This window comes from Danio rerio, chromosome 12 (genome assembly GCF_052040795.2).
Source record: "Danio rerio strain M-AB ecotype USA chromosome 12, GRCz13ab, whole genome shotgun sequence".
Lineage (NCBI taxonomy): Eukaryota > Metazoa > Chordata > Actinopteri > Cypriniformes > Danionidae > Danio > Danio rerio.
In genome coordinates, this window is record NC_141032.1 from 25,198,534 (window position 1) to 25,206,468 (window position 7,935).

The following is a 7,935-nucleotide window of genomic DNA, read 5'->3' on the forward strand; positions in this document are numbered from 1 at the left end:
CGCATGTTTCAGCAAGACAGTCCCTTTTCTGTGTTCCAGGGGAATGAAAGGAAAGCGGATGAAAACAGTCTGGTGGTCCTATGGGTCATATGATTGGCACACGCTGTAACGGAGTCTTTATTTTGTGTAAATAATCTTGCCTTGTGAAATAATTGTAGTATTTATTTCTTTTTGACTGTCTGATCTGGTGCACTTGGACATGCCGCTAAGTCAAATGCACATAACTGCCTGAAATGTCATGGATGGATGTTCTAAAGACTGGAATATAATGTGAAACCCATCATTTTGTGTATTACTAGTTGGCTTAAAAGTAGCAGTAAATCACTGTTTTGTTTTCACCAGTCTGTCACAGGTTGTAGATAACCTGTCTGTTTTTACTCACCTCTCCTAACAGGCCGGTCTGCTTTAAAAGCATCAGATTTAAACACATTCTCTTTAGTGCACCACTTGTTAATGCGCAAACTTTGATTTGTTGGCTCATTTTCATTTTGTACCCTGTACGGTACTGCAATGCAGCTAGTGATTAATGTTTTTAAGAGCGCCAGTAATTCTTTCTTACACTTCTGGCTTTAAAACGTGCAAAGGTAGCCCTACTTTGAGATGCTTTTTTAGTGCGCTGCTGGAGGTCTCAAGGCTGATTTCACCTTTTGGCAAAGTTCAGTGCTAAAATGTTTACGTTTGGCCAATCAGGCTTCAGACAGTAGCGCCTACACGAGAGTGAGGTCATGCATGCTCTCAGCTAACAGTCCTGCCACCAGCAGCATTATTACAAGGCACATGACAGACCAGGTGGGCTGTCATATCCCTTCTTCAGAACGCACTCAACAGCCCTGTCTAAACCTGATTTGAACTTTCCACGTCTCTAACTGCTTACAGTATTTAGTTTTAGCATATAAACCTGCATTATGTTAAAGCATGAACAATAATATCGCTTTTAAATCTGCATGATGGAAGTTAAATATTAACTGAAAAATGTTTTGATTTTTGCAACTGTCCTATTATCTTAAACTTAAGGATTATTAATGTTAGAAAAACAAATAACTTGCACACTTTTTATTACTGTAATTTTGAAGTTCATTTCAATTTTACCACTCAAGATGTTTTTATATACTTAAGATGTTTTTAATACTTCTGCTTAACAGTTAAATCTGTGGTACTTATGTACCTCAAAAAACTCCTGTCTTTGGAAATAGTGTATATTTATGTTCATTTAATTAACCACAACTTTTATTGTTTCAAAAGTTTGTCATATTTTTATTCAGATTAAACTTGCTGTAAATAATTTACTATTACCTTCTTTATTATTTCTTGGTATTTTCACTATTATTATGATAGGACAGTGTGTAGTCAGGAAGCAAAATTGGAGAAAGAAAAGGGGGATGATATGGGTATGCTGCAGCAAGTCAAAGGTCAGCTGAATACCTGAATATACTGAATCAACAGGAGTCTTATTTATAAAATTTGCGTAGAAAACCTTGATAAAATTGAACATTCACCAGAATAAATTCTAATTTATTTATTTATGGGTAATAATCGATGATAATGAAATGATGATTTAAAATGGTTCAATTTAGTCAATATTTAAGTAAAGATGTTTACTTAGGGTTCGCTTACAGTTGTGTACATTCTCCTGTCAAGTTAGGTTTTTTATAGATCACATCATTTACGTGAAAAGTTGCGTACGCACATTTCCGCCCCTGTTTGAGTTCATGTCACGTTTATAAATGAGACCCATTATTGTTCCATCATTCTATTTTATCTTCCCTTATGAGACAGGCATATTCCAAGATGACAAAGCCAGAATTTATCAGACTCAAATAGTAAAAGAGTGGTTTAGAGAGCATGAGTATTCATTTTTACACATAGTTTGGCCACCCCAGAGTCCAGACCTTAACTTTACCTTTAGGGGCCCTATACACCCGGCGCAATGTGGCGCAAGGCGCAACGCAATTGTTATTTGCTATTTTCAGCTTGGCCAAGGGTCATTTTGAGGTGTTGCGCCACACTGTTTAAATGGCAAATGCATTTGCGCCCATAGGCGTTCTGGTCTAAAAAAGCAGGTGTGTTTTGGCGCGTTGCTATTTTGAGAAACTGTAAATAGTCTGTTCTTTAGACCAGAACAAAGTCGATCTATTGTCTGGCGCAGAGTGCGCCTGGCTTACACACTACACACAAGATGTAGAGCAACACGCAAATATCTTTACATATGAAAAAGATAAAATATATTAAGGATATATATAATAAGGATATATATAGGATATAAATATAAATGATTAAAGTATTACAAAACATATTAATTTCTAGCCTACATGAATTTAAAAACCACTGCCTTACTTTCTTCATCTCGGGAGGCTTTTTCAGTTCATTCAATTTGCTTTTGTATAATGTTATTATTATTAGCAGTATTATGTATTATATTTATATTTGTTTTATTAAAAACAAGCTTAGATTTGTCCACCTGTCAGGTTTTAGACCATATGTGGCATAGCAGGTGTATTTGGAAATAACTCAGTATTTTGAACACACTTCGTTATTATTGTTCATTTATTCGTTTGCTGGAGATTAGAACTGAATTTAGAAATAGTTTTAAAACAAATCTTTGCGCTTAACAAACAAAATTAATTATTTATAGCCTAATTGATGTCTGTGCGGTAAGGTTTCCCTATCCACGAGAGCAAAAGCAAAAGTGAACTTACATTACGTCATGTAATAAACAAATGTGCTTATGGCACGATGCAGCTAGCTCTTAAAGGTAATGGGAGATGAGAATCTGATTGGTTTATTCTCAAAACACACCTATAACTCATTAAGAAAATAAACTCAACCCTTGACCATGCGTCACGGCGCAAAGCAGATTTTCCCGTCCTTAAATTAGCAAAAATACGTTCTGACTCGCCCTGAAAGCGTTTGCGCCCTGGGTTTTGCGCTCTGCGCATGGACCGTCAAAATAGTGCCCTAGGATGTGCTAGTAAAGGCTTTACGCAGAAATCTGATTTTATGGAAAAGTGTCATGCAATTCTGGACAAATAAATGTTGTGACATTGCAAAAGCATACTGGAATGATGCCACAGTGAATGTGTTTCATATTTAAAGCAAAAACAGAGCTTTGGTCCAATGAAATAAAGGAGGGAGAGTTTATTACTTTTTTTTGAATGGGCAGTAGCACAAGCCTGTCAACACTGACATAATATAAAGACTTAAACTCATCTTTTTTTTGTGTTTTATTACAAAAATGATGTATGATTATAATAAAATAATAAATGAGCCACAGAGTGAATAAAATTGCAAGTCTTTGGGTGAACTAACCCTTGAAGTTGTAATTGATGTCATAAAATCTTATCTCTGATGATGTTGGAAGACTACAAACATGGCACTATTAAGATAAAACTTCACCAAACTAAGATATTGCACCAAAAACGAGCTGAAAGTACTGGATATTTGCATGGATGAAAAATATGGTCGATTCATTTTATATTACTAATAATAGAGAGTGATTAAATAGTTTCTTACTGACTTTAATTTCAGACAGCCTGTTAAATGTCAGTGCGGTACCGTAATGAAAACTCCACACCTCTGAGATTCTACGATCTCAAATGTCAAAAGCAAAGCCTCTAAAATATCAGTAAAACAGCTCCTGAACGATGGCTAGTGCACTCCAAAGAGGAAAAACTCACGTTATGCTGTCAGTTTTTATAAGTCCAGTAGTTTGTCTAATCTTCAGGCCTGGATTAAGCCGTCTGTTATGGTGGAGACCTCATAGGACCTTTGATGGTTAGCAGTTGTTTGACTGGAAAGTGGAGTGTTTTAGTGAACTACAGTGGACGTCAGAGGACCTAGAGAGACATATATTACCATCATAGAGCGATTCCCAGGCACATCTCTCTGTTTTATTGTCTTTTTATTGCTTTGGATAGACGACAAAGAGCAAGAGCCCTATTTGTAATGTGATGTGCATGTGCACAAAGATTCAATGTTGATTCAATTATGTTGGCCAATCAATCATTTTCCAGGAGCAAAACAAAGGAAGAAGCGGAAAAGTTGCAGTCTGGCCCAGCTTTTCTTTTCTTTTCCCCCTTGAGATCTAACCTTTTTTGTTTGATTACTGACTGTCTAATTTAAAAAAAGTTTTGCTGTCAGAAACCTTTTTTAAAAAAGAGATAAGACCTTTATCAAACTCTAGGTATTGTCTTTTATTATTCTTCTGACACCCTAGGTGTTCAATTTCTCCTCGCTTAAAGAGAATTGGGCTCTTGTAAAGTGACTCCTGCTCACCACAAGCCTCCTGTCGTGGAGTTTAAATCCAGACATGAGGGTTATATCAAAAATACAAACACTCATAGACATGTTTAGAAATGAGTGAGTTAGGGAGCAAATCAGCATTTGAAGGGCCTGAGGCCTGCCTGTGGAAAGTGTCCGTCAGCACTGGGATTTATGAAGCTGTCATAGCACTTGCATATGAGCGCTGTCCTAAAATACCCATTGGCAAAATGATGCCACACGGCCTGCCAAGTTTACATGTATAATTGTAGATTCCCTGTGCGAAAATATGTCACGTTCAGTGTAAGTGCATGTGCAAGTATGGCAATTATTAAAGCTGTCATTTGGCCGTAGGCACGAAGCCGGAGGTAATCATAACCACATGCTCCTATTCAGACCAACAGAGTGATTGCAAGTTTTACACAACAAATAATAATTTTTGATTTTTCTGGCAAAAAAACACTATGTCCTAAAAACACGTGATGTGACAAGATTCCAGCAACAAGCAATGTGTGTGTCTACTCCAAACATGATGCAACACGACAGAAACATTTAAATACTAGCCATTCATTTAAATATCAGCCACTACCCTGCCACTGAATGGTAGGTTATCATCTAATTATTACATATGTAAATTTATTAAAAGTACATAGGCTGTGTTACTGAGTCACAGTTCTGACTTTCATTTTCAAATTTTATATTCTCAAGATCTGAGGTGACTATTTGCTTCTGCTTTCAGTAGTATGGCAATAAATGTCACATATAATGATATTCAAACTCACATTAGTAGCATTTAACACTGAATAAAGCACATAATCAGTACCTGAGGTGATAATTGCCATACAGGTTTTGGTGTTGTTTAAGTGCAATGTTACAGAAAATAGAAACCATTTCTAATTTAGAAATTGTTTGTGTCGCCAACGCTGATGGTTAGGAAAACGTGTTTTAACACAGAAGAAAGCAATTAACTGCTAGGAGTCTCAAACAACAGTTTGTTTTTTTTGATTAATTCCTGATTAAATATTTTGAACAGTTTATTTGGGTGAATGATTAAATGACAGAATCAAAAAAAATATTTGCAGATGTTGTGCAATTTGATCAGTTTGCTGGTTTGTCTATTATGTGCCCATTTTTGTTATCTCATGATTGGTTATATCAAAATCACATTTTAAAGGCACACAGTACTGTATTTGGTAAATGTGCTTCTGTAGTAGGTTATGCACATTTTTATTATCGAATTATGCACATTTTCGCAATTTATTTGCACATTTGTATGCAGTATTCCAATATGCACATAAAAATAGGTGGATGGAACCATACAGTAGCTAATGTATAAAATTGCATTCTGTCAGTTATTCTGTAAAAGGATTTTTTGTGAATAAGCATTTTTTTACTACCATTTAACATGTTGTACACATTTGAATGTGTATATGAAAGCAAACTGTATTCATCAAGTGTCATTGTCCTGTAACCCACCAGCATTTTATTCCAGAATTAGTATTTTAGAACAATTTATTTGAGAAAATGTTTCAGAGACTTTTCTGTGCACTATACCTACAGTATGTGTAGTAAAAGCTGCTACATCTGAAAACATGTGAAAATCCCTTCATTCATTCATTCATTTTTTTCCGCTTATCCGGGGTCGGGCCATGGGGGCAACAGTCTCAGGAGACAACCCCACACTTCCCTCTTTTCCTTCTCCCCAGACTTCTTTTTAGCTTGAAGGCGTATAGATAAGGGTAAGAGTTAAATAGCACTCGAAACAAAGATTTTTCAGGACCACACTCGAAACCAAGGGGTATGAACATTTCCCAGAATACACCATCTACAACAGCAGCATGGCTGCTCACCGAAGTCAGGAGATGCACAAATTGGTATTTTTGGTTTTACAACAAACAAGTACATGTTTTAATATATTCATAATGGCATTCATGTTTTACCGGTATGCTTCTAAAAAAAGAAAAAGAAAAAAAGGCAACATTTTCCATATAATTTTTCCTATAATCCATATTAATAACTCTTGTATAGTAGTTCCACAACATACTTTTACATGTCATTCAATGACACTTAAATACCCTGTCAGAAAAGTCTAGTGGCTGGGACACTTACAGTGTCTGGTATAATGTTAGTGTAGTTTTTGTATAGATGAATAAGGCCACGGTGTAAATACACTACAGTTATGAGCTTATTGCCACATTATATTGTTGTGATAAAATTATATCGTTGACTTCAGTGATTTGCTGAAGATAAATACCCACAAACAACGCAACTGGAATAACTAGAGCAGTCAAATAAAGAACCCTTCCCCTTCACTCTCTGTTTCAAGGGCCAAGAGGAAGGGTTAAGGGTAAAAACAAATAATAGAATTGGGATTGGGCCATAGTCTCTCCGTTATGTCCTTAGTCTACCCTGAAGCCTCCTCCTGGTGGGACAGGCCTGTAAAACCTCCCTAAGCAGGTGTCCAAGAGAGGCATTCAATTCAATTCAGCTTTATTTGTATAGCGCTTTTACAATGTAGATTGTGTCAAAGCAGCTTCACATAAATGGTCATAGTAACTGGAACAGTGTGGTTCAGGTTTTAGTGTTTAAGTTCAGTTCAGTTCAGTTTAGCTCAGTTTAGTGTGATTTAATCATTACTGAGATTTCAAACACTGAAGAGCAAATTCATCGATGCGTAGCTCTACCAGGCATCCGATTCCCGAGCCACCTCAGCTGGCTTCTCTTGATGTGGAAGAGCAGTGGCTCTACTCCGAGATTCTCTCAGCTGACAGCTCCTTACCTAGACCAATATCTGAAAATACCTATATATAGAATAAGCTGAGCATTTGAAAGAAGTCCTTCTGTGACATGATTTCATAGTCATGTGATTATTATTAATTGCACTAAATTCATAAAAGTGAAGTCTTCTGTTTACAAGATTTCCTGGCTTTTTTTTTCTGAGGCTGTGCTCTGCACAAGAGCACCCTCTGGCCTTCGTCTGAGATTTACTCCTGATGACACAGCCGTGCTTTCCTGACAAGATGTGCATGACAATCACAGTTTTGCTTAATCACTTTTGTGATTGTCTCTTGATTAATTGCACCGCCCTACTCTTTAGGCATGTTTTTTTCTCTATTTCTCTTTTGACAAAAACCAATAAGGTGGTTTTAAACTGTAATATAATGTACTCCAGTTTTTAGTTTAGTCAACAGGGTCCACTTATGTTAAATGTTTTAGCATAACCACTGACCTAGGGAAAGATCTATGGAAACATTCTGGAGTGAAAAACATAATAAAAGTCCCAGTGCCTGGACTGTTATATCAGCACACGTACTGTAGCAAGATATCAAAGACTGAGTCCCCTGTTTTACTTTACTATGGTTAGGATTCAGATTAGGTGTGAGAGAAACTGAACGGGAAACATTCACTGCTGATATATTACAGATATATTACAGACACAGAAATGGCTGAACTAACAGCAAAGAAAAAAGAGAGACACCGAGAGTAAAGTGAGCTGGGCTTTTGTGTTACATATGGTGATTTGTAAATCATAAGCCTCATTCAGAGGTCAACTTTAAAACACCACAAGTCTGAGGCTGATGGAAACTTCTGTCTGTAATTTTTCATCCTGATACGATGCGCTAATATGTGTTACTGTCAGTTTAGCTGTAAATATTGTCTGCCTGAAAAGGTTTGGCG